Below are 27,230 nucleotides of genomic sequence, written 5' to 3'. Positions count from 1 at the left end.
ACTCATTCATCTCCTGTTCTCACCTATGTAGAAACTTCTTCATGAGAATCAAGTATTTTAATTCTTGAGACCTTTCAACAATTGAATTCTTAAAATAATTGATAGGTAGTTAGTTACCACAATACATATTCTGCTTTTCTTTAGAAAAAGATTATACATGGTAAGTGTTTATATACTTCAGGCTCTATTGAAACCAAGTGCAAATCATAAAACTATCAACAATGTTGCCCTCAAACAACTCATAATACCAATGATTTCCAAACATCATTTGCCTCTATTCAGTATATTTTTCAGCTTGGCTAAGGGTAAAACGTGGCTACAGACAGTCCTTATAGAAGCATGTGGTTAATATTGATTTAGTAAAATTTACCCATATTTGCAAGCATATTACTTTAGAAATTATTCAATCAAACTAAAACTATTATATCTTAAATAGAACTGATCATATTTTGAACAGCACAATACAAATTATATTCTTCTATTATAATAACATAGAGTCAGAAAAGGGCAGCCTTTTGCAGGGTTAGAAATTTTATTTATCTCTATCTTATTCGTGTATTATTTAAAATTAGATATTGAATTTTATTACAAATTTTAAGGCATACATAAATTTATTAAAAAATTAAATAGATTATTTCACAAGTTCATCACAAAACCTTTATAAAATTTGTCCAGTCTATTCATAAAAATATACTTAAGAATAATGTCAAAAAGACATTTCCAAAACTAAGTGGTATCTATTATATAGCTACAAAAATTATTGGTCAAATTATATTATATTGGTTAAAACTCACATATAAAGGAAAGTAAAAATGCTACTCTCATTGCTGGGATTCATTCTTGAGGGAGAAGCTATGCTTGACTGTTAATAGTAGTCAAAAAATAAGTGGTACAACAATCTGAAAAAGAGAGACAAGACTGATTGAATTATGGATTCTACAATTGTATATCAATAAAATATTTAATGATAAAGAATCAATATAATATAATAATGATCAATATAATAAAAATAGTCATAGTATGTTTCTTTTCTTAGTGGTCAAAATATGCCAAGGAGTATTCTAAATCTCTAGACATTATAGAATATTCTTTATGATAGGTCAAAAGTATTATTTTTATTTTTACTCCTTTTACTCATGAGGAAATTTGGACATATATTGACACCCTCACATAAAATAATTGCTATCTCAATTGTAGATTAGAACAATCACTATGAAGATCAGTATGAAGTTTCCTCAAAAGACGGGGAATGGAAACACTATATGACCCAGTTATACTACTCCTCAGTATTTATTCTAAAGAATTAAAGTCATCATACTATAGTGATATGTGCATATCCATGTTTATAGCAACACAATTCACAATAACGAAACTGTGGAGCACACCTAGCTGTCCATTAACCTAGGTTGAAAAGATGAAGAAAATGTGGTATACATACACAGTGGAATTTAATTAAGACATAAATAAAAAGGAGATTGTATCATTTGCAGGGAATTGAATGAAACTTGAGAACATTATGTTAAGTGAAATAAGCTTAACTCAGAACATCAAAGGTCACATATTTTGTCTCATATGTGAAACCTAAAGAGGAAAAAGGAAAAGAAAGTTGGAGGTGTCTCATGAAAACAAGAAAGATCAGTAGAAAAGATCAGTATAAAAGGGACCAGGAGGAGGAAAGAGTGAAGGGAAAGGGGAAATATTGGGAATTATATAGGCCAAATTATATTGTTATATTGTGTACATGGAAGAATATTTAACAAGAAATCCCACCATCATGTACAAGTATAATACTACAACAAAAATGTGTGAAAAATATTAGTGCCCCTAAAGTGATTTAAACTCAAGCAGACTGGGTCCAGAGAATGAATATTTCACCACACTTGGGTTTTCTATGAACTAGGAATAAACAAATAACTAATGTAATAATAATAATATGAACTTAACTAGAATACCAAGAAAAAATATTAAATACTGCTAAATAAACCTCAGAAAAGGATATGACGCATTGAAAAACATACAATAATCTTCCTTATATAAGAAAATTTTGAAACAGAAGAAAATCATGAATGATACACTATTCTAGCCAGTAAATTTATACAAATAAAGCTCTGTTGATTAAATTTAGAAAATGGTAGGTATTGATGAAGTAATATACGTAAAAAGATCCATGGAACATTAGAAACTTCAGAAATATAATTCTACAGGTGATATGGTTTTGAAAAAGTAACATTTCACATCAAAAGAGAGTGTATTCAATAGTTCTTGGATAACTAAGTCTTTGTGAAAATAACTGTTCATACCCCTACTTCATAGTTTACACAGATAAATAAATTACAGGAAGATTAACAGTTAAAAAATAATAAACAAACAGGAAGAAATCACAGAAGAAGTATAGTTTGAAATAAATTTATATAGAGAAGTCTTTCCTGAATAATACATGACATCCAGAAGCCATAACACATGTAATTATTTTATCAAATATATTTAAATCCTGTGTATTCAATGAAACACCACCAGTATCCAACTCAAAAATAGAAATACAAAAATAAGGAAAACTTTAAGGAAAATTTTAAAAGTATACAAGAATCAAATATCTTGAATACAACATGAAAACTAAAATAAACTGAGTCAAAAATCACAAATAAGAAAATTTACATTAGGTAAAATGTAAAAATCCAATGATGTTAAAAACGATGAAAAAATATTTACCTTTCCTACAAAGAAAAGATAAATTAATATCAAATACTATTTTGTATGCATTGTATTTGTTTTCTGTTGCAGCCAATAGTTTTTGGTAAAACTGAGTGTCTTAAAACACATATATACACAGAATCTAAGACAGAATGACTGCAAGTTTCTGGCCAACTTTGACAACTTAGTGACTCTATCTCAAAATAATTAATAAAATTAAAGACGGTTGGGTATGTAGCTCAGCAGTAAAGTGCCATGGGTTTTAATCCACAGTTCCACTGGTAGGTGGGGAAATCCACAAATTTGATGTTGTAGTTCTGGAAGCCAGAAGTGTTAGACAAGTCTAGGAGGGCTAAAATCAAGGTAGCAACAGGACTATATCTCTTTCTAGGGTTTTCTTGCCTTTTGTAGCTTCCAGAGTCTACCTGCTGTCATACCATCAGTCAACATAGATTCTTTGAGATTGTTTCTATCTAAAGTCTCAGTAGGTAGGGTGATTGGGAATAGGTAGGCTGTATAATATATCTCAGCATGCAACAATTCTATATGTAAGATCTCAGAATATAAGGGCTTTTTATTACCCCAAATACTGATTATTTAAAACTTCAAATTTTTTTGTTTGTATTAAAAACAGTATTTGATTTGTTTCCTTATCTTTTGTGACTGATTTTTAAAACTTGTCTACAAGCTTTTAAATGATAAGATATCTTACAATTCTTTTACCATGATACTAATTACTGTTCTGAAACTATGCTAATGTGCTTTAATTTGATAATGACAGCCACAGAAAATTAAAGTTGGATGTAACCTTAGATATTGTTAACCCAGTTTTCTCCTTAGGGAGCTATAAGCACTTTGTATGGGGGCAGTCCTTGGTTGTGCAAGAATTTTCCACATTTAACACACTCTTGAATTTCCCTTCATTGGAAAAGCTAAACTATCCACAGATATTTCCAAGGTTATCTTCCCAAATGAATATTTAAGGAGACCAAGGCTTAAAAAGTTAAAGAAACTTCCAGAAGGAAAAGCGTAAGTACAGAGAAAAGATTTTTTTAAAAACAAACACTGATGACTCCCTCTTCTATGCTTTGTTATTCTATTTCATAGTCATTTTCAAAATGCTATCTTTACATCATCAAATTAATTTCCTATGTTTCAATAAAACCAAGTGAACAACTGAACATTCTATTAGCTTCTTGGTTTCTTTATTGTTATAAAAGAGATGAACATTAAAATATATACAGATAATAGTTAAAAATCAGTCAGTGGAAAAAATCATGCTTCATTTTACTTTAACAATTATTTTTTCACTGGTAAAGAAAGATATATACGGTTAAATCCACTTAATTTTGATCTAAAAGTAAAATTGTAAAAAAAAAAAATTAGAGAGGATTGATTATGAACTTCATGAGACAATTAACAAGAACTTTAAGTTTTACCAATAAAAATTATCATATGAAGAAAGAAACAAAGTTATTTTGTAGGGATGCCAAAGTATGTGTACACTAAAATTTGAACCAACAATATTTCAGGTCTTGCTGACCTGCTGACAAAATACAGGATTTTTTTTCTCCCAGATTTGTGTCAGAGCATAGCATATATCACACTGGATTTAGAAGTTTAAAGCTATGAAAGATGATAATAGTCATTTCAGTCATTAATATACTCCCTGGGCATCCTGAAATCCTAAAATGCACATACCTAAGTGCTTCTGGGGAAGAAATCTGTGAATATGTCCAAGAAAACCCCTGATAGGAAACTGAAATTTCATAGATCGAAAAGCAAGACAAAAGAGTCACAAAGGCCTAGGAATAGGCCGAGAGAAATCTAATTGCATTAACCTGTGAAAGAAACCCCACTGCTTCAATAGGTGACATCAGGTGACATTATTTACTTCCTTTGAGTGATCTGTAGGCTAGAAAAGAAGAAGGATTGCATGGTCTGTACAGGAGGAACCACAACCTGACATAGAGAAAACACAGTACCTTCTCAGATCTAGCTGATCCAAGAACATATCTGAGTGGTTGTAAAATAGCAATGCAAAGTATATGCTGATGATAACACTCAGGAAGAACTTAGCTTTGTGTCTCAGTGACTATGAAGACTTGTACCCATCCTGAGACTGAAATCAGCAAATCTAAGTAATTGCTTAAAAGTATAATGAGACTGAACACAGAAGCTGGGCCACTCAATGGAGATCATTTTGACAAACAGGTAATAGAACAAAGAGGTCACAATTGCTGGTTAGATAAAAGAATTAAATAGACTGAGGAGTTGTCAGCGTCTTTGTGCATTCTAACCACTTAATGTTTAATATCAATGTAATATTTTATTTCCTACTAATTAAACTTCTTAATATAATGTGTTGTAAGAGTGCTTGTCTAATATTTCAGCTGTTGCTAGAAAGTACTAGGAAAGAGGAAATATGCCTCCTGGCAAAAGTCCATGAGAATAATTATCCAAGGAAATTCATGCCACAAATGCAACTAATTAAGGTGTTATCAGCATAGGTGAAAACAAAACTCTTAATTGGCTTTTGTTCAATTTTCATGTGCAAGATACCGTACTGCAAGAGTGTGTTGAGGTGTGTTTGCTTCGAGCATTAGCTTTAATTTAAGGTTAGTGTGAGAATGTACACCAAAGAGGTCAGCAGGGAAAAAAAAAAGCACTAATTCCCATAAATTCTGGCAAATAAAAGTACTGAAAGCTCATCTAAATGTCCTCTGAAAGCTTTCCTTCACTTGGTTCTAACAGGTACTCTTGTAATTTTGAGATTCTAGTACAAATAATAATCTTTTGTGCCAATGGGCTTGCTGTGACCTCTGGGCCTCTCAGTAGAGCAAGCCAGGAAGGCCACAAGATTCTGGATGCTTTTAAATCTTTCTCTGTATTACAGACATGTATTAAGAAAGGGGATTCGTTTCCCCATCTTTCAAGGAATACAAGGTCATCAAAGCATAAAGCTCCTGAAGACAGAACAGTTGAGTTCAGTGCTGACATCACTAGGGAAGTTTCTTGTCACCCACTTTCTTTGCTCTTGTATTTGCACAGGGTCCTTTCCTGTGACTGCCTGCTGAGGGCCAGTCCATACTAGTGCTTCCTATAGCTAAAGAAATGATAGATATTTGTTGACTTTTGGCCATTTGCCTTGCACTACAAGTTAAATAATCTTATTTAATCATTAGGAAAAATTTTGCAACATATTATTATCTCCTTTTTTGCTAGTAAAGAAACCAAAACTGAGAGATAGATATAAATAATTTGATAAAAGATCGATTAAGAGGCAATTGGCATTCATGTATTCAGGTCTGCTAACTCAAAGTCAGAAATGAAGGCTTTGGTATCCATGTCTATAGCAGCACAATCACAATAGTCAAACTATTGAATCATCAGCCTAGATGTCTCCAAATGAGGAATGGATAAATAAAATTGGTATATATATATACATACATACATACATACACACACACACACACACAAAATGAAGTTTAATTCAGTCATAAAGAAAATAAAATTATATCATTTGCAGGAAAATGGATGAAATTTGAGAACATTATGTTAAGTGAAATAGGCCAAACTCACAAGGTCAAGGGTCATGTTTTCACTCATATGTGTAAGCTAGAGAGATCAAAGAGACATCAGTAAAATAAAGAAAAGGAACCAGGGAAAGGAAGGTTAGGGAAGGAAAGGGGAAATACTGGGAATGGTATGGCCAAATTACATCATTGTATTGGGTGCCTGTATGAATATGTAACCAAAAAGCCCATCATTATGTACAACCATAATGCACCAATAAAAACTGTGAAAAAAAAATTTAAAGTGCGGGCTTTTTTATCTGACACATTTGGGCATGAACATCTACTCTTCCACCTCTAAAAGCCTTTTTTTCTCAATAAAAAAAATAAGCACATATTTATAGTAAATAATAAGAATACTTTGATTACAGGATCAATAGGAAAACTAAATTATTTATTTTATGTGGGAGTATATAAAATATTTTATACACAAAATATTTTATGTAGAAATAGTAGATATTCCATAAATGCTATTATTACAGTCATGACTTGAAAGCATCATATATATCAGCTATTCCTTCCTTTAATTTAATAAAACCCACTTTAAACCAAGTATGGTTCAAAATTGTTGATACAAAAAATTCAACTTTAAGGAGTAAACTATGGATCAATATCTATAAAAGAAAAACTATTAGATATGCATGCAACATGGGAAGACAGTATGTGAAAAGCTCAAAGAAGAATATATGACTATTAAGACACATCTGATAGCTAAAGGGAACTCTTAGGAATCTTGGCAATCATTGAAGGTTAGAAATTTTTCCCAAGGTATTTTCTTGGTACTACTTTCCTGACTTCTCCCTTGTATTATGTGAAACGAGAAAACTTCCAACATTCTTATTAATTTTTGCATAATATGTTGTTACTGGTTTGGATGTGAGAAGACCCCCAAAAGCTCATCTGTGAAACAATGCAGGAAGGTTTGGAGGTGAATGAGTAGATAATAGGAGCCATAACCTAATTAGTGGATTAATCCATTTGATGAGTTAATAACTTGAATGGATTGATGGGTGGTAAGTATAGATAGGGTGGTTGTGGCTGGAGGAAGAAAATCACTGGGGTATTGCCTTTGGGGTTTATATTTTGTTTCTGGCAAGCGGAACTTTCTCTCTGCTTCTTGGATTCCATGAACTGAACAGCTTTTCTCACCACACTATTCTGCCATGATGTTCTGCTTCATCTGGAGTCTAGACTTCAGGGCTTGGCTGACCTTGGACTGAACCTCTGAACTGTTAGCCAAAATAAACTTTTCTTCCTCTAGGTTGTGTTGTCAAGTCATTTGGTCATGGAGATGAAAGGCTAGTTAACATGTGTGCCTTTTTTTTTCCTATCTGCTTTTAAGATTTTTGCATTCACTTTTTAAAAGCAATTTGATTGTGGTATACATTACTACAATTTTCTTCCAATTTTTTATTCTTAAAGCTTGTTGAACTTTTTGACTCTGTAGGTATACAATTTTCATTAACTTCTGAAAACATGTAATCTCTATTCTCTAATTTTGCTCCTGTTATTTTTCCTATTCTCTTTTGGAAACTCCAGCTAAATATATATTAGACCACCTGATGCTGTACTAGTAGTACATATTAATATTTTGGGTTTATTGTGTTATTGCTCAGTTTTTGTTGTGTTGTTATTTTTCATAGCTACTATTGCTATGCTTTCAAGTGCAATAACTTCCTCCTACAAATTCCAGTTTGTTGTTCAGGACCTTCAGTATATATTTTGAAATTTGACATGTAAGTTTTCTCTCTAAAACCTAATTTGGTATTTCCCTCTCCCCTCTGTCTATTTAACATATTTAATCTTTTCTTTCTTGAACATGTCCACTGATATAGTTTATAGCAGTTTTAATATCCATGTGTGCTAATTCTGTCATAAAAATAACTTACGGATTCATTTCTAAGAAATATTTTCCAGCTCTTTTTTGTATAATACTTTTGTTTTTTCACATGCCTGGTAATTTCTGACTAGATATCAGGAATTTTGGCTTTTATCTTGTTTTACCTCTGGATAAATATTCCTCAGCTTTGTCCTAGGATTCAATTGTATTACTTAAAAATGTTTGGATCTTCTTGATGATTGTTCTGTGCTTTATGAGGCCAATTTGGACGTGAGTACTCTTTCCAATACCCAGTGAACTATGAAGTTTTTACTGAGGCTTGTGGGAACATAAGCCATTATTGGTCTTATGAGAACTTAAATCATAGTTTTTTTTGTGTGCTTATTTTTGATGACATGATCTCTCAACCTGAGCCTAGTTGGTTAGAGACTCAAGGGACACTCTCCAAATCTCCAGAACAACTTCTTTGTGCAGTTTTCTCCTGTCTGACCCTCTGCCTGGTGAACTTAAGCTGTCTCTGCTTTATGTTCTCAACACAGGAAAATTATTATGCAGCACATCCAGGAAGGATACTTCCTGGATGTGCTGCATCCTGGAAACTCTCCCTGTACAGGACAGTGGGGGTAATCATGGGTCTTATCCCATTTTTTTTCTCATCTTTCTCAGAAACCTATGTCCTGTGCTACAGGGTGTGCAATGTCTTTAAAAAATTGGTACATATATTTTTCCTTATTTGTTAGTTTTATCCAGTAAATCTACTACCTATCGCTTCATTACCACTCAAAGTGGAATCTTTGAAATATAGTCATTTATACCAGTTTTTAAGACTCCTTTTAGATATCTAAATAAGGTGGGAATACCAAGTAAACATTTGGATATATGGCACTGGAGTCTGAGCTTGCCATACATTACAGTATGTCAAGAATTAGCACCAATAAGGAAGAGAGGTACAAGAATTGAGTTCTGAGACACTCCACAGTTTAAATTTCAGGGAGCAAAAAAGGAACTTCTAAGGGAAAGAGAAGGAGCCACAAAGTAACAGGAAAACAGGCACATGGGGGTAATTTGAGTAAAGAGAAGAAAGAATTTTGAGAAGGACAGAAATTCCAAGTTATCTAGATATTACAAGTATAAAAAAATTACTATTATATTCAGCAGCATGGAGGTCATTGGTAATGTTGATTAAGGTGTTTCTGTAGGTAATTGGGAGCCCAGAGAATGTCTGGTTGAGTGGATCAAAGAAATAAATGCAAGGAAATCATTATATACAATTCTATGAGGAGACTGTCATATAAAGAAGAGAGACAAGAAGAAATGTGTTAATTTCCTCATTTAAATTTTGTATTTCTCTTAGAATAAAAACCCAAAAGCCTTTATCAATCTTTCAAAACTTACTTAAACAAGGAGTCTTGGAACAGACTTATGAAATATTTAACTAAATTAGTCAACACAGAATAGAAGGCACGAAGATGCTACTGGCTGAAGGAGGGGGCATGGAGAAAGGCTACGGCAGTTTCAGAAATAAGCAATGTTACAATTTGGAATATTTAAAAGAGTTGCTTATAATGTTTTTGATAGAGCTAGACAACTGATGTATTATTTAGATCTACACCTATTTTCTTCAGTTCAAAGAGTGTGGTAATAGATAGATACAGATAGACACTCTGATATCTATAATTAATTATGGGAAAGCTATCTATCCAGTTGATTAATGAGTGGATTTCAAACTTGGCCCCTGGACCAAATCTGTCCCACTACCTGTTTATTATAAAATTTTATCAGCACATAGCAATCACCATTAGTTTCTATTTTTATCTATGGCGGCTTGCATCCTACAATGTTCTAGTTGAGTAGCTGACAGATATAGCATGGCCCAATGTTTAAAATTGTACTGGATGAAACCTTAAAAAATAAGTTGCTACCCTCTGGACAAGATTATGGACAGCATGAACCATGTGTATGAATTCGTCATTTCATGAACTGGTGCCAAAATCAGTCATTCTTATTCTAATGTTGAAGTCAACACAAAATTCATTAAAGCTAGTAAGATACAAAACAAGGGCATCTGATCTACTTTTGCAAACTACTGTATGTCCCCATGAAGGTCACCATTGATGTACGTATTTGAGATTTTTTAAAATAATAATGTGTGTGTATATATTTGTATATATGTGTGTGTGTGTGTATGTATACACATATATGTAGATATATATGTTACTTCTACCAGGCTGTGAAACAATATTTTTAGAAAATTTTACGTAGCATATTACAATTTCTTATAACATTGGTAATAAGATAGAAATCTTTTCTTTAGAGTAAGGATCTTTCTATGAAGATGATCATTACATTATTAACAAATAGCACAACACCTAGATCAGAGTAAGAGCTCAGTAATTTCTTTTATGATTGAATAAAAATGTTAACTTAATTTATATAGCTGAACCTTTCCATAACATCTTTAATTGCTATTAATTTACTCTAGTGAATTGAGTGTTAATCTTGATCTTGTATTATATATAGATGGCTCCTGATCTTTGAGATTCTGTGAAATAATAATAGGAAAATTTCATTTAAAATTTTCCATTCATTTAGCCCAGTTTCCTCTTCATTGTTGATAAGAATTTATAGTATGTCAAAACCACAGATATTTATTTATGTCCATTATGAACTAGTACATGTATTTATAAACATGATCTAATATATTTTAGTGAATATTCTTATAGTCATTTCTTTATCTGAGCCTCCAGGAAAGTATAACATTTGGGAATTAAACCACAGCCATGACATGTTTTCTCCACCATACCTGTTAACACGTTATACAGTGACTTTGACTTAAGAATAGATCTACTATGAGAAGCTGCCTGAAGATCCCTGTTTTTATTTTCCCTGATCTCAAAGATCATGGGCCATGTATAATATGCAATCAAGATTAACACTAACTGAACCTGGATATACAATCTGCCATGGCAGTTCAATATATCATAGAATGACCCTGTTATATAAAGTAAATTCATTATTCATTTTGTTTATTCAATCATAAAAATATATATTGAACTCTTACTCTGATGCAGGCATTGTACTATAAGCTAAGAATTCAATATTGAACTTGACAGATACTGTTTCTGCTCTTTCAGAATATTTTTTTATTGAAGTTCTGAGGGTTCCTCTGAAGTCCTTAATCTCTTTTATAGTTACATCAATTCATGAATTACAAAGTCATTTCAAAATACTTTTCTTAATTCTCATTTCATCCTTGTAAAATAAATCTTGTTACTCAAACAATATAATTAGCATGTTGATTCTGATATGTAACAGATTTAACTAGAATATCCATAACTTGGGTTTAGAAGTGTTGAGATAAATATTTGAATCTTTTGTTGCAGAGAAAATTCTCCTTTGACTATATTCCAAAAAACTTCTTAAATGAAAATAATCTTACTATCTATATTAAGTAATATATTCAAGTCTTTTGGAAGTTTTCATAAATGTTTGACCTGGAGGAATTCTGTCTTAGTCAAATTGAAATAGCAGAATTTAGGGACAAGAAAGGATTTTAGAGATGATTTAAGTGTGGATTATTCATTTTACAAATGGAGAAACTTAAACCTGGGAAATATTGTGAATTACAGCTTATCATTGAAGGAAACTCTAAGCCTCTTGACTGTAGCTCTGTCTTCTTTTCAGTTCCCTATGAAGATTTTCCCTGGCATTAATATTCCTGCTATTATATCCTGCCATTACTGTGTTTAATGGGGTAGTATGATCAACTTTTATATTCTAATAATCCAAATCCATTTCCTGGATGAAAAATTTTGTTCTCAGCTTTCCTTTTATTCATCAAAATGCCAAAGAAAGCACATACTGAAGTATTACATATCCTAAAATGTTATTGCTCACATTTATGTTCTCTTGTTCCAAGAGGGGAAAAAACACTATTAAATTATAACAAATCTGTTTGTAATGTATTCTGCAGCTTTATGATGGCCTGAAATGTGAACTTGATGACAGGCATCTCCATATAAACTCACATCTTTTCCTCTGCTCTCTGTGTATTTGGACAGTTGGTCAGTGCCTTCACTCATCTGTAAATATTATGTGATCTGTGCTATACAGCATGATTTGTTCAAAATCTGCAAGGACACAAACCAGTAACACTGCCTACCATTTTTAATGAAAGATTTGAGAGATACTAAAGTATGTTAGATGAATTTGTTTTATCACAGCTATAATTTGGTATATGTGTATTGTGTATTTATATACCCGTATGTTGTCATTCCTCTTTTTTTCATATTCTTTTGGTCACTGATAAATATTGCAGAGATATTACTACTCTCATTCATTTTTATTATACTAGTTAAGGGAAATATTTATATTTTATCACTGTAGAAAAGCCTTAACACTGATTTCACGATGGTGTGCAAAATGAGTAGCTAAAAACAATCTTGAAGAACAACATCCAAGTCAAATATAGACCCTAATCTCAACTTTTCACTCATAAGTATCAGATTTTTTTCAAATAGCCTAGTCTTTCTCTGTTTCAGTGTCATCATCTGAAAATAATGTTAATAATTACTTGTCAGGAGAGTTCTGAAGAGTAAATAAGATAATCCATATATTGTTCAGTCTTCTTCCCCTATGAATAGTAAACACTCAATATTTATTACTATATTAAATGTGGTGATGACAGTGATTATGATAACAGTGAGAATTATGATTTAGTCACTCGAATTACAAATGTCCAGATCTCTGGCAAATTAACCAGAATAGTTTCTGTTATGGTTTTGATAAGAGTTGTTATCAAAAAAACATCATGTTAAGCAATAAAGGCATATTCAGAAATGAGATTAGATTATGAAAGCTAAAAAATAATCATTAGATTAGCACATATGATAGATTAACAATTTAATGAAATATTTAGTGGTAACTGTAGGCAGGTGTGGCCTGACTGAATGAAGTAGCTCATTGGGGACATGACCTTGGGGATTATATTTTGTCCCTCATTCTTGTATCTTTTTCTCTGCTTTCTGTCATGAGCTGAAAAATTGTCCTCTGTCATGATCTGCCTCCTCATCTCTAGAACAGAACAGTGGAGCTGGCTGACCATGGATTAAGCCTATGAAACTGTGATCACAAAATAAACTTTTCCTCTTCTTAATGTTCTTGTCATGTCTTTTAATCACAGAGACAACAGGTTAACTAACACAGTTTCCTTATTGCATATCAAAGACCATGGAATTTAGGTAGATTTTCACTGACCTGAAGTCATCAGCTATGGACTTATTACGTTAGTCAAGACCAACATTACCAACAAAGGACTTGAGAAAAGCAAAAATGAATGCAGCAGTTTTGGAAAATTCACCCAAGGGATGGATTTTATTTATAGACTATAGTCCATATAAAATTATATAGATTTATTCCTTTTCTGACAGGCAGTTCAAGTAAGGAATGTGGCAGAGAGAAGAGCTCCTGATCCATGGGAGGAATCATGGAAGATCATCCACGGGGAAAGGTGGGGAATGGACACAAGCAACTAAAATAACACTTTGCACTCAAGTCACCTAAGGTATGGACACTGGAGGACTATGGAACAGAGCAGCAGTTGGTGAATCACAGATTAGAGTGAAAAAAAATCAGTAAGATGTGATGTGACTCAGTACTGGAAAACTCTACCTGCGGGAGTTGTATGTCTGCATTTTAAAGGGGCTAATGCAGGTAAAACATGAAATGGACAAGGTAGAAACTGTCTGCAGTGTTCTGTATAAATCAACCAGTTTACCTAATAATGTAAAGCTTGTTAGCTTGTCAAAGTTGTGTTTCTAACCCACAATCCTGAGCTTGTTCCACTAGATCACATGAAAACTGTGAACAAAAAATTTATTAAAGACCAGAAAGTATTGCCATAAAGATGTTTTATTTTACTGGCATAACCCCATAGATCTGAGGATCCTAAACCCTTTAAAAAAAATTAGACTCATTAGATTAAAAATGGTCATTAATAAGAATACCAAAAGTATCAACTGATTCTAAGAGACAGTAAGGTGATCCCTGTTGTTGGTGTCTTAGAAGTACACACATACTTGAAAAATTCTTTGAACTCCTGCTACTTCCTTGATCATCAACATCAATTTTGAAGCCCCCTTTGTCTGTGAATGTATTCAATAAGCACATGGATGCACATGGCAAGATCCATTATGACTCAGCTCACAGTAAACTTGGACTCAAGGGCCTTCAATGGTTTTTCAGCGCAGGCAGAGTAAAAGCCAATGTCCTTAGGAGGACTTCAGTCCCCTAAGTGAGCTGACTTCATCTTTCCCAAGTCCCTTTTGTCTATGTTGTTCCAAGTTCTCTGGACTAGTTCTGTCCTTGCTGTTCTTTTTCCTGATTGACATGCACTTCCTGATATCACATATCTATGTGGCAATCCCCTTACTTTTTCTGAGTCTCAATTCAGAACTCATCTTTTTAGCAAGGCCTTTACTGAACCCTTGAATGAACCCAACCCTCATATTTTCTCACCCTGCTTTATGTTTTTTTTTTATTTCTCTATATCTAACCATATCTTAAATATGATATACTTTGTCTATTTGTTTTATTCATTTCTCATTTCTTCCAACCAGAACATAAATCTCATGAGATTATGCATTTTTGTTTTGTTTTTTGTTCAGTGCTAGATCCTAAAGGACCAGAACAGTATCTAAATTTAAAGAATGAATATAAAACACAACAACAACCAACCAACAAACAATTATGTGAATGAATTCTGGTCCTTTTGAAATTAGATTTGAAGTCATGTGACTTTGCTGTAGAGGAGCAATGCAAGTTTCAAACAATATGAAATAAAGTTTAAATACTACTTAACATTAGATTCATTCACATGAGCCACCTTAATTTTTCTCACGTGAACATTTTTCACATGGACACTACAAATGATAGTGTTTTCCAGAAGAATTTTCACATATTTTACATGCATATCATCTTAGTCCATTCAATTTACTATGACACAAATGTCATAACCTGAGTGACTTATACACATCAGAAATTCTTTTCTCATAGTACTGGAGCCTGGGAGTCCAAGGTCAAGGCTGTGTCCTCACCTGGTAGAAGTGTTAGAGGATCCCTCTGTGGATATCTTTCACAAGGGAACTACTTAAAGGATTAAAGGGTTATTATGGAAATGAAAGTTCATTAAAAAGTGCTTTATCTACCTTACTCTCTCTGTCTTACTGTGTGATACCCTCTGTCACAACACAACATAGCAGGAAGACCTTTTTGCCATAATGCGATTAGATTTCTGGAATAGTGAACTAAATAAACCCATTTATTTATAAATTACTCAATCTTTGTTATTCATATATAGCTATGGAAAATGGGCTTAGACCCTTCCCAAAAGTCCCTGCATTTGAATAGCATCATGTTGGGAGTTAAGATTCAATTTATGTAGTTCTCAAGGATACAAACTTTCAGACCTTAACACAAATCAACATTTTCACTTTATAAAATGTACCTCCTTCCTCTTCTCCAAATTACATGTCTTGTAAGTCTAGCACAATTTTCTCCTTTTCTAGAAAGAATTCCTCCAGCTCACACTGATCTCTCTCCCTCTTTATTTTTGTACTATGTAGTGACTAAACCACCCATTTGGTAATCCTACTTCATTCATCTGAAGGAAGTGCTTACTCAATCTGAAATGAAACATTTTGATCATCTTTTAAATCATTATTTCTTAACTCCTGAATTGGCTGTGAATCTATTAAAGTCTCATTGATGCTTTGCAGTTATTGAAACCTTTTTTCATGTATAATATGGTTTGAATGTGGCACATGGTTAAGAATTATCTGTTGATGGATTTATCTCCACTATGGTGTAACAGTGAAGCACAGTGTCTTTGGCTTAAGATAATATTTAAATGCAATAGGATGGCTAAATGGTGGAAAGTCAGAAGCTCTAGCCTCTTCCAACAAATATGCCATGAAAAAAAATGAGATCCAGTTTCTCTTTAATTCTATTAAAATCCTTCTAAAAGATAAGTAGGTGGAAATCCTCAGACAATATCATAAGATGTGAATTAAGAAACTCTGCCAATTAAGTCACAAATCAAAACATTTACTCCCTCCCAATTTTCATACTTAAGTTCAAACTAATTCCAATATTTCATGAAAAGGAGAAGCCAAACAAAATTATTGGTCAGAATCCACTCCAGTACTCGCATATGAGCCTTTAAAAAGCTACTGTAGGCAGTCAGGAAGGTGCAGAGTCCTTCAGAAAAGCAAAGTAACAAGCTCAGAAATAAAAACGACGCACAGCTGGGTACTTACTCTTCTGAGCTGTTTATCTCAATTTTGCTTCTTGCTTGTCATTTTGAAAGGCATTTTTTCCTCTTAAAATCCTATCTGTTTCTGAAGAGAGTAAAACTATATCCTAATATGGCAACAATTGCTGTAAATTCTTGTTATTTATTGAAATCATACTATTGTGTCTATTGTTTCTACTTCATTTTCAAGAATAAATTGCTTGAAGTGTGGGTTCCTACATAAATATCCCTCTGCAAATTAAATGGTTGTCAAAAATATTTTGGGGGAAATTGCAGTGAAAAATAACCCCAAACACTGCATGATTTCTCATGCAACCTGCTCAATGCTCTAGCAGTATCCTGAAAGTCAAAAAAGGAGGAGTCTTTCTAAGTAGCCCTTTCAGTGTGTGTGTGTGTATGTGTGTGTGTGTGTGTGTGTATGTGTGTGTGTGTGTGTGTGTGTGTGTACACTCCCAGATATACCCCAGGTCATTATAGGAAAGGAATGTTAGGGTTGGAGTTAATGAACGTTTAAAAGTAGAGTCATTTAATCTGAAGGAGGAAAAAATTCCATGGTTGTGAAAGTGCTCTGGAGCTTACAAAAATGGAATTGCCATTGACCTTGTTAGTTTAATTAAGTGATTCCTAATTACAATGCTAACAGAATGTAGGCAGCTAATGACATGCAAACTAATATTGGCTTAAAGTGTATGCTATAATTCCTGATGGTGATGATGACCATGATGATAATAATGCTCTAATGCTATCTACTATTAAGCAATGAATCAAAGGGCAGCAGATTTTAAAATATATACATTGGATATTACACAGGAGGAAAAGCAGCAGGCAATCTACAGTACATAACTTTTATGGAAAGTCATATGTCCACTCAGAGAGAGGGAAATAAATGGAGAAACAGAAAGACAGAACATTAGAGTAACCTGTCTTCTATTAAAAATCAATTGCAGTATATTCTCTCTGATAAGTGGATGCTGATCCATAATGGAGGGGCAAGGGGAAAATGGAGGATCTTCAATGGGGCAAAGGGGTGGGAGAGGAAGGGAGGGGTCATGGGGGCAGGAAAGATGGTGGAATAAGATGGACTTCATTATCCTCAGTACATATATGACTATACATATGAAGTGATACTACGTTGTGTACAGCCAGAGAAATGAAAAGTTGTGCTACAATTGTGTGCAATGAACAAAAGTGCATTCTGCTGTCATATATGCATAATTAAAATAAATTACTTAATTAATATAAAAATTAGTTGCAGTACCAAAAATAGCATGATCCCTGATAGATTAAATATCTAATATATGTGTGTATTTCTTGGCTCAATAAATATTTATACTCTGTCTATTTGATCAATCAATGGGGAAATATAAACCAATTGTGCTTCTTGTTTTCTTTAGGTTCCATCCCAACTCAACCTTACCCAAACAGTTTCCTAGAAAAAGAGCTATTCAAAAAGCAACCCAGACAAGTCCAAAGAATATCAGTGTTAAAATAAATTCTTGACAATTTTTTTAAAGGATATCCGTTCACTGTGTAAATCCCTCATTTACCCTTGACAGTAACCAATTTTCATGCCCTTGTAGATTCAGGTCACTGTCCACATGCTTTAAGACAACCTTGTACCTAGTGATCTTTCTCAGAGTGAGCATTTTTCAGTGTTCTGTTGCAGCATATGTGGTTTCCTGGAAAGTATTTCACTTTTTTTTCTGGGTTTTTAAAAAATAGGACCTAAATATATTACAGCAGGCTTATGAGGTTTTAGAGCAAACTATTTGTCACTTCTGCATTCCCCAGGGCTCTTCAAATAGTCCTCTACAAAACAGACTGAGTTTTCTGGTAGAAAGGGTGGTGTTCTACTTTAACTAGAATAATTTTACCTTCTCTTAAATTAAGAGTGCAAAGTATATCACTTAATCACTTCATAAAACACTCCAGTAAATCAGATGTGCCTCTGCAAATAAGATGAACCAGACAGTGAGCCATAAGAGGAAGACTCAGAGCTGAGAGGACTTCCCAAATGTAAGGGAAAGGTAGCATGGATAGTCAGTAGCAACACAAGAGCCCTGAATCCTGCAGCCAGCATAAAAGGTTACATTGGAAAAGTCCACAGTAGTGCACAGGAACTGGAGAGGAAAAAGGTGAATAATGTAGCCATGGACTAGCATAATCTAGCACCCATCTTCATTCACCCAGGTCCTGCCAGTAGTCAACAACTGACCCAAATAAGATCTGGGTACTTCCACAGTACTAATTTTATATGCACTTTTATAGTACCAACTGCCTTTAGCATTCTTTGCTACATTCATATGTATACAACACATTATGCTTTAATTACATCATATTATGATTCTACTAGTTTCCACTTTACAGCCTTTACTTTCCTGAGGACGAGGGCAGTGTCTTTTCCTTTGTTTTGTCTGTGTACCTTCCATGGTGACAGAAATACATCTATGTTCTCACTCAAAATCTTTATCAAATGAAAATAAAGATGAATAAAATGAAGGAATTAATGAAGGTAATTAAAGAATTATTTAAATTCACTAAATCTGGATTTCATTCCTGATTTTGCTATTAAAATATAAACACTCTTTGTGAGAAAACTTAAATGTAGGTAAAGTGGTATACTACATATAAGAACTTTTTATACAACTTATATATGTACACATATACTATATATATATATATATATGAACTGTGTGTGCATATGTATGTGTGTGTATACACATATATATGTGAAATACACTATAAACAGATATATGTCCTGTGTAACAACTACACAGAGGTATTTTCTCTTTTCTACAGACATTGTAAGCATTGTGAAATATTCATGATGTGTTTTCCTTGAAACTTAACCAGAATGTTGCCATTCTCCTCAACCTAGAAATGCAGGTGCTTCTGCTAGGTAATCAGATTTGAACAAATTTTGTCTACTATGACTTCAGAGAATTCTTCATGAAACATATAATGTAACTGGGGAAATCATTACCTAGCTAAAAAGCAACATTTCATGTGTATGAAGTAATTAGAGAGTGAAATGAACTTGTAATGATCCAGAGACTCTTTTGGTCCTAAAATCCTTTCTTTATTTTCTGTGCCACATGTGAAAAGCATGGCAAAAAAAAAAAAAAAAAAACTTATTGTCTTCTTTTTCTCATCATCCCTATCCAAATGGTGTAAAACTTGTCAATTCTCTTAGATACACAAGATCTTTATAACCTGCCACTTTCTCTCTAATCCTGGTTGTCTAGTTCTGATTCTAATAATGATGCTTCCGAGTTAAATTATTTCTTTCCCTTTCTTTCTTTCTTTTCTTTTTTTTTCCTGTCAATCCCTTCCTTTATCTTCTGCACAGTATCCAGAGAGAACTTCCCAAAATATAAAACTTATCAACTTACTGATTTATGTTAAACCAACAAATAGTCCTCATTTTTGCAGATTATTATTGAAATCATCTCACACAGAATATAAAATTTAAAAATTGATCATCTTTAGTTTACCCACTCCAAGTATCATCCTTTAGAGAATATTTAGCTACTCTCTCTTTCCTTAGTACCTTTGTGAGTACAATTGCTTCTGTGTAAAGTACTGTTTCTCTGTCTTCATCACATCCAACTGGATCATGTGTGTGTGTCTGTCTCCTGGAGGATCTGAAGAGCTTTACTAGCAACCAGAAAAGATAAGCAAATTATAGATCTATGGGGAGGACCCACATAGTTTCACCAAATTGCGCTACAGCTTATCAGGTAATTTTTATCAGCTTTTTGTATTAGAATTGCTTTTTAGAATTTCATTCAAATAAAAGGTTCTCCACACCCTCCCCCCGCCCAAGGTTTTAGTATCAGTGAGCTTCCATGACATCTGTATGCTTTTTAAATTTTCTTTGTTGGCCCACTAGTATAATAAAGAACTAGGACACAAAAATATTCTTGGAAATTTTTTTATAAATGTTCTGGTGAACTTGGAAGACTCATAGAGAAATATGCACCAGTATCTGTAACATCCTATTTAAGCATGCTTTATTGTTTTATCAGTGCATTATCATTATATATAATAGTGGGATTCATTATGCCATATTTGTGCATGCACGTAGCATAATATGATCCATCATACTTCCAGCACCTTCTCTTGCCCTCCCCTCTTCCCGCCCCACTTGCTTAGGCATGGTTTCCAAAATGCAATTTAAAAGCATTTCTGTAATCATTTACATTATATTGGTGTGTTCAGAGAATAAACTCTGAACTCCTGTGGGGTCCACATATGGGCTTTAGAAATTCAGTGTAACACCTGCAGTGGTATGTATATTTTAAATTTTTCAGCATTTCTCTGGGAAGAGGGCCCATAAGTTTATTAGAAACTCAAAAACTACAAGGTGACAAAAGAGAGCTTAAGTGCTGATACTCTTCAGAGAAAAACAAAAGACCAATGACTAAAAAAATAGATTTATCTCTAAAAATATAAACTTAAAGCCAGATATAGTGTAGCATGCCTTGAATTCTCACTACCCAGGAGGCTGAGGCAAGAGGATTATCAGTTCTAGCCCAGCCTGAGCAACATATTGAGACCCAATCTCACTAGGGGTAGACTCAGGGGTGGAGAACTTGCTTAGAATGTGCAAAGCCCTTCAATCTGCTATACCGCAAAACAAACAAATGACGTGCATGTGTGTGTGTGTGTGTGTGTGTGTGAATATATGTATATTTGTGTGTGCATATATAGATATCCAATACAATAAAAGACAACAAAAATGTTTACCACAATTAAACGCTAGAAATCTAGTTAATTTACCCCAACATTTTGCTGTTTCTCTCATCTTATTCTATCCAGTTTGGTTCATATAAAGAAGACATTTCTTCTTTAGTCTAAAAAGCATGAGTATTCTTGTTTATTTCTGAGTATCTTAGATGGATTGGTTCTAGGAACCCCATGGATATACAAAAATACACAGATATCCACTGTTATCTATTAAGATCAAATGGCACAAAATTTGTTTTTAATTTACCCAAAGTCTCCTTTATATTTTAAACCATATCTAGATTACTTGCAATAGACAACACAATATAAATGCTGTGTGAATAGTTGTTATCCTATATTGCTTAAGGAATAATGATAAGAAAAATAGTCTCCACTTATCTGGTACAGAAGTAATTTTTAACAAATATTTTTGATCCTTGTCTGTTTGAATCCATGGATGCAGAGCCCATAAATACGAAGAGCAGACCACAGTTGTCTAAATTACTTCAACAGATAAATAAGACATATCTTGTTTAAAAATGCTGTAGAGGTCAAAGCCAAGGACTTGCTTGATCACTAAGAAGAGCAAATGAGAGGGTGCTGCATACCTGCAGTTAGTAAGAGATGTATTTTCTGATATGCCAAAGAGTAGAGAGAATTTCTGCAGAGTCATGGCAGATACTTTACATTACACATACAAGTGACCATGTAGTTATTTTAAATGAAGAAACAGAATTGTTTTAACATTTGAATGATATCATAAACAATTGATTTTTATTGAATAGGAGAGAAGTTGATATGGGCATAAAACACCAGTAAAGGCATAACAAAGATGTAAAATAAAATCTGACATGGTATATACCAAAAGGATATATTTAAACAAAAATGTTATTACTCTCTAAATATTAGGAATTTTTGATGGTATTGAAAGTAATATTTTGTGAATATTAATCTAAGTGTTGAGTAGAATATGATTGGGAAATAAAGATTAGAAAAAACACAATAATTAGATGATAATTATGAAGAATAGTTTAAGCAGATGTTTTACATCTGCACTGGGAATAACAAGAGCAAATGAGTAAATAGGAAACAAGCAGTAAAGTAACACAATTTTTAATTAATAAGAACTTAAAGCTCATGCTATGACCTCAGAGCTCATGATTTACAAATTCAATAATTTTATAGACAAAAATATTATCTAATACCATGGAGTATAACAGAATTTTGAATTGAATTCCTGGAGTTTATGTTACTATTTTTTTCATTTTAGAAAGGTAGAAATTAGAGACTCAAACTATAGATTTATTTGCATAATATGGAAGAATTTGTAATGACTCCCCTCTGATATAATCTTCCACTAAGAATTATTTTTGATCTTCATGTACTAGAATTTTTTACAGCATATTAAAAGATACGTCTGAGAGGTATTGTAGTACACAATAGTCATGCCTTTCTCTCATCTATCCACTGAATTATTCTACTTATCCTATCAATAGTAGAATAGTCTACAGACATTGTGTAATAAACAACTATTTTTCTTTTTTAACATTTAGAAACTGAATAGTCATTCTTTCTAGAAAGATGTGCAGTGAAATTTGGATACAATGCCATTAAAAATGAGCTATACACATAGGGCATTTGCTTTTAAATACAGAATCCTGAATTATGAGCAGGATATACCACTATGTATATGTCTCTTTCCAATCTGTACAAACTGTGGTCTCCAGGGATAGCACTTGGGATGTGAGATTACAGGGTTCTTTGAAGATTAATTCAACAAAAGGCATTTCATCGATTACTGTGGTGAAATTAAGATGGCTAATGTGATATTTATCATTTGTCCATGTATCAAGAGATTTGTACAGCTCTACTCAACTGCTGCCTGAGGCAGCCCATGAGAAAGATATCTCGTCTGGCTAAAACCTTTTTATTTAGATCACCATGTAAACAGTTAATGATGCAGAAACTCTCTGGGGATTTATTGAGCATATTTAGATGAGTTCTATAGAAATGTTCAGTCAGTGGTAGGAGAATTGCATCAATGATGCTTTAAAGGAAACTGTGGACATTCAAGCCTCTCTATAGTCAATGAGATGTTCATAACCAATTTCCTATTTTCTTAATGCATACAGCAGTTTAACCATGACTTTTTATTATAAGCATTAAAAATTAAGCTAGAGGTCACACACCATATTAACTTCCTCAGTCTGACTGAATGAAGAAGACTTGAACTATCAACATTTTTTAGATTGAATGGTCAGTTTCAAAGAAGCAGCTTCCACTTATTCCTGCCATTAACATCAGTGACCGGTCACTGATGTTTTAATTCCACCATAATCTTTGTGGTCAGCCTTTCAAGGAATGTGATTGTTATGGTTTGGATGTGAGGTGCTCCCAAAACCTCTCATGTGAGACAATGCAAGATAGTTCAGGGGGAAAATGATTGGGTTGTAAGAGTCTTAACCCAATCAATGAATTAATTCCCTGATAGAGATTAACTGAGTGGTAACTAACGTGGAAGGGTGAGGGAATGAGGACATGACTTTGGAGTATATATATTTACATCTGTGAGTGGAGCCTCTCTCTGCTTCCTGATTATTAGCTGCTTCCCTCTGCCACACTCTCTCTCACCATGATGCTCTGTGTCACCTTGAGCCTTAAGAAATGGAGCCGACTTCTATGGACTAAGACCTCTGAAACCGTGAACCCTCAAATAAACTTTTCCTCGTCTATAATTGTTCTGGTCAGATCCTTTAGTCACAGCAGTGAAACAAACTGACTAACACATATATGATTCCTTATAGAAATATGTCCATATTATTTTTTATACATCAATGCAATTCTATTTAGAACTCAATTGACATTCTTCACAAATGTTAACTCAACTTAATCTCTTTATTATGCCTCTCAAATACCTTGTCACCAGAAAATTGTGATCTCCATGACACAGCTATTCTCACCCCATCCATTGTCTTGATTCTTTTTTACATCTAGTCATATTCACAATTTATCCGATAAACTGATAAAACTGTTTCTTAACTACCTAAGATTAGATAATCTTCACCTCCAGTCCCTGAGCACAATCATAGTTCAATTCTCTCTCAACTGGAAATACTTCCTTTTTAAAAGTTTAAATTAGGAGTATTCCCTTAAAATGACAGTTTTCTCAATTTTCACAGTTTTTTTTTTTTTTTTTTTTGGTCTTGTTATGGAGTCTGTAATTCACTTCCTTTGAAACTTCCTTTGTTAAATTTCTCCCCTTCATTCTTAATTGAGCTTATTCTAGCTTAGTTTGTTCCCCATAACTACCAATATTCCAAGATTATACCACAGGCTGAACTATCCTGGAATTACATTCTTTTTACTGCCTCTGAATTAGGTTTATAGAATAATAATTTTGCAAACTACTTGGACATAAAGATTAACCAACTATAATTACTATGATTATCAGCACTATACTATTCTACCCTTCCAGCACCAACATGTTATTTACTTTGTTTTTATTGTAAGTTAATTTCTATGCTAAGTGTTTTTATCTATTATTGCATTTAATTCTCACAACAATTCTGTTAGGTTGATATTATGATAGTATCCATTCTAAAAATTGTTTAAATCGAGACTAAAATATTTAAATACTTGTTTGGGGTCAAAGATATAACTATAGATAATGTGGAGTTTCACATCAATATCTGGTTACACGATACCTTATTATAATATAGCCTCAAATTCCAAGCACCCAATTGAAGCTATAACTGCCACCAATAAGATAAAAGTAATAATAAAATCTGTCAGTTTCCTAGTGTGCTTATTCACAGAGTTGAGATTATTCTAATGTTGATATTAATTTTGTTAAAAACATGTTTCAAATTTAGGAAATTGGATATTAAATTTATTAAGAAAGATCCAAGGAAGCACAGCAAGTAAGAATAAAATATAAAAATAAAATAGTGTACATTTATTTATACTAGAAATTAATTTTTTACTTGCCATTATAATTTGTGTTGTGATAAATTTTAATTACAAATTTAATGAGCATATCTACAAAGTGGTAAATAAAAGAATGGGACTTGAAAGAAACTTGAATTTCATGATTCAACAATCCGACTGTCTAGATCATCTAAGATATATATAAATTATGATTTTTTTACAAAGTTATGGAAAACTGGAGGCTTAGCCCCAATTTTGAGAAATATAGCTTGTATGGGTACAACATACAAGCACACACACTCACCTATGTACACATCCACATGCACACAACAGTTACTAAGCTGATACTTAGAAAGCAGTTTGAGTTGATCTATGAAGATATATCAAGACTGGCAAAAGAACAACAAGCACCCACCTTTTTATACATTGGTTTCTCAACTTTATTTATTTAATTATTTTTGCATTTCACCCCTGTCCAAAGAGATTTTAAATGTACATATTTTAATAGTACCCTAATCCTATGAAAAGTCAGAGAAGTGTCATATCTCTTTTTTTTTTTACACTGTGGCACTTCAGATAGTCATAAACCATTGCTATATCTAAGATTGTTTTTTACTCCATAGTATGAATTTTACCTCTTTGTACAGAGATATCACCCTGTTGAAAATGCATTCTACGACACCATAAAGTATGCGCCTGAATTTAATGCTATATTATTGAGCTGTGCTCAAAAATCATATGATGTTCTTTTATCAACTACAAAATGTTTGTATTTTTGGTGCCTTTGACTGAATCTGCCCTTTATTAAAAATTCTTCTACCTTGTCACAATGTGTACCAGTAGGTGCACATTATATCAAATTCTGGAAGTTCAAGTAGGTTAAAAACAAAAAGCAACAACAACAAGAACAAAACATATCAATGTCCTGGGAGTCCAGCGGGTGTTGTATCAAATTTCTAAAATGCTAGAGATTACCATTGTCTCTTACTGAGTGCAAGACACAATTTGAAGAACTGGTAAAAAAAAAATGTTGATTGCCTTTATCTGACTATAATTTGTATCAATTGAGCAGTACAATAAACATCAAAGTAGCCTCCACATAATGGCAAAAACAAGGCATAAAATCCAAACTTGATACCCTGTAAATATGTCCCGGCTGGAGCCCTTGAGATTGTCTCCAGACTTGTAACACAATCAAGTCTGGGGAAATACCATGAAAATGTTTTCTTTCAATCACTTGTAATTGGTATTCTTAAAGTGAAGGGAAGAAAATAAAAGGGATGAGATCTTTCTATTTGCTGCTTTTGTTTGGAATTGCTCCAAATCACAAGTAACTACAGGGCAAATTGACATCTTCTCGGTTGAGTTGTAACCTTTGCCTCCTCCATTTCTTTCTAAGGTTTGTAAACAAACAGATTTGAGTCAGGACATTCAAAAGTTAATCTCAAACCAAACTTCATGCTGGCAATTGAGGCTATGCATAAACTGGCCTCATTTTTACTTTTTCCAACTGCATTTTCCTTTCTTCTCCATCATAAATGCTTAACTGTTTACCTACGTTTTTTTGCTAATGGCCACCTTGGCAACCTGAGCTCCTTCTTGTTTTCTGGTGACTTTTGTAATCTCTATGGGATGCCATACACACCCATTGACAAGCTCTAAGTCATTCGCAAAAGACTCTCCAATGTTGATCGGTTTCTTTCCTTCCTGACAGTGCTTGATTTATATCAACTATTCCATGTATCATATCACTGACTTGGAAGATGATTATTCCATTGACAGATGTGCAGTGAGCCTTACTGGGTGCCTCAACTTGTTTTTGGGCAACAGGAGTAAATAGAAAAATAAACAGGTAAAATTCCCTAACAAGTGGATGGGCTACTATTTTTATTTATTTCACAATTATGTAAACTGAGTCACAGAAATCTTCAAAACTTAACCAAGATTGGATTTTTAAAGATCACATTTTCATATGAATAAAATGATCAAATGCAAAGGATAGGGTTATTAAACATTGATAAGACATAAATACCTTTTGCTAAATATAATATATTAAAAGTATGCTACATCATGACCAAGATATGATTTGCTAGGTTACATTTAAAAACCAACCAAGGTAGCTCACAATACTAGTGCATTAAAAAGGAAAAAAGAAATG

The sequence above is a fragment of the Ictidomys tridecemlineatus genome, chromosome 13 (assembly GCF_052094955.1).
Source record: "Ictidomys tridecemlineatus isolate mIctTri1 chromosome 13, mIctTri1.hap1, whole genome shotgun sequence".
Taxonomy (NCBI): Eukaryota; Metazoa; Chordata; class Mammalia; order Rodentia; family Sciuridae; genus Ictidomys; species Ictidomys tridecemlineatus.
This window is presented reverse-complemented; position numbering follows the sequence as displayed.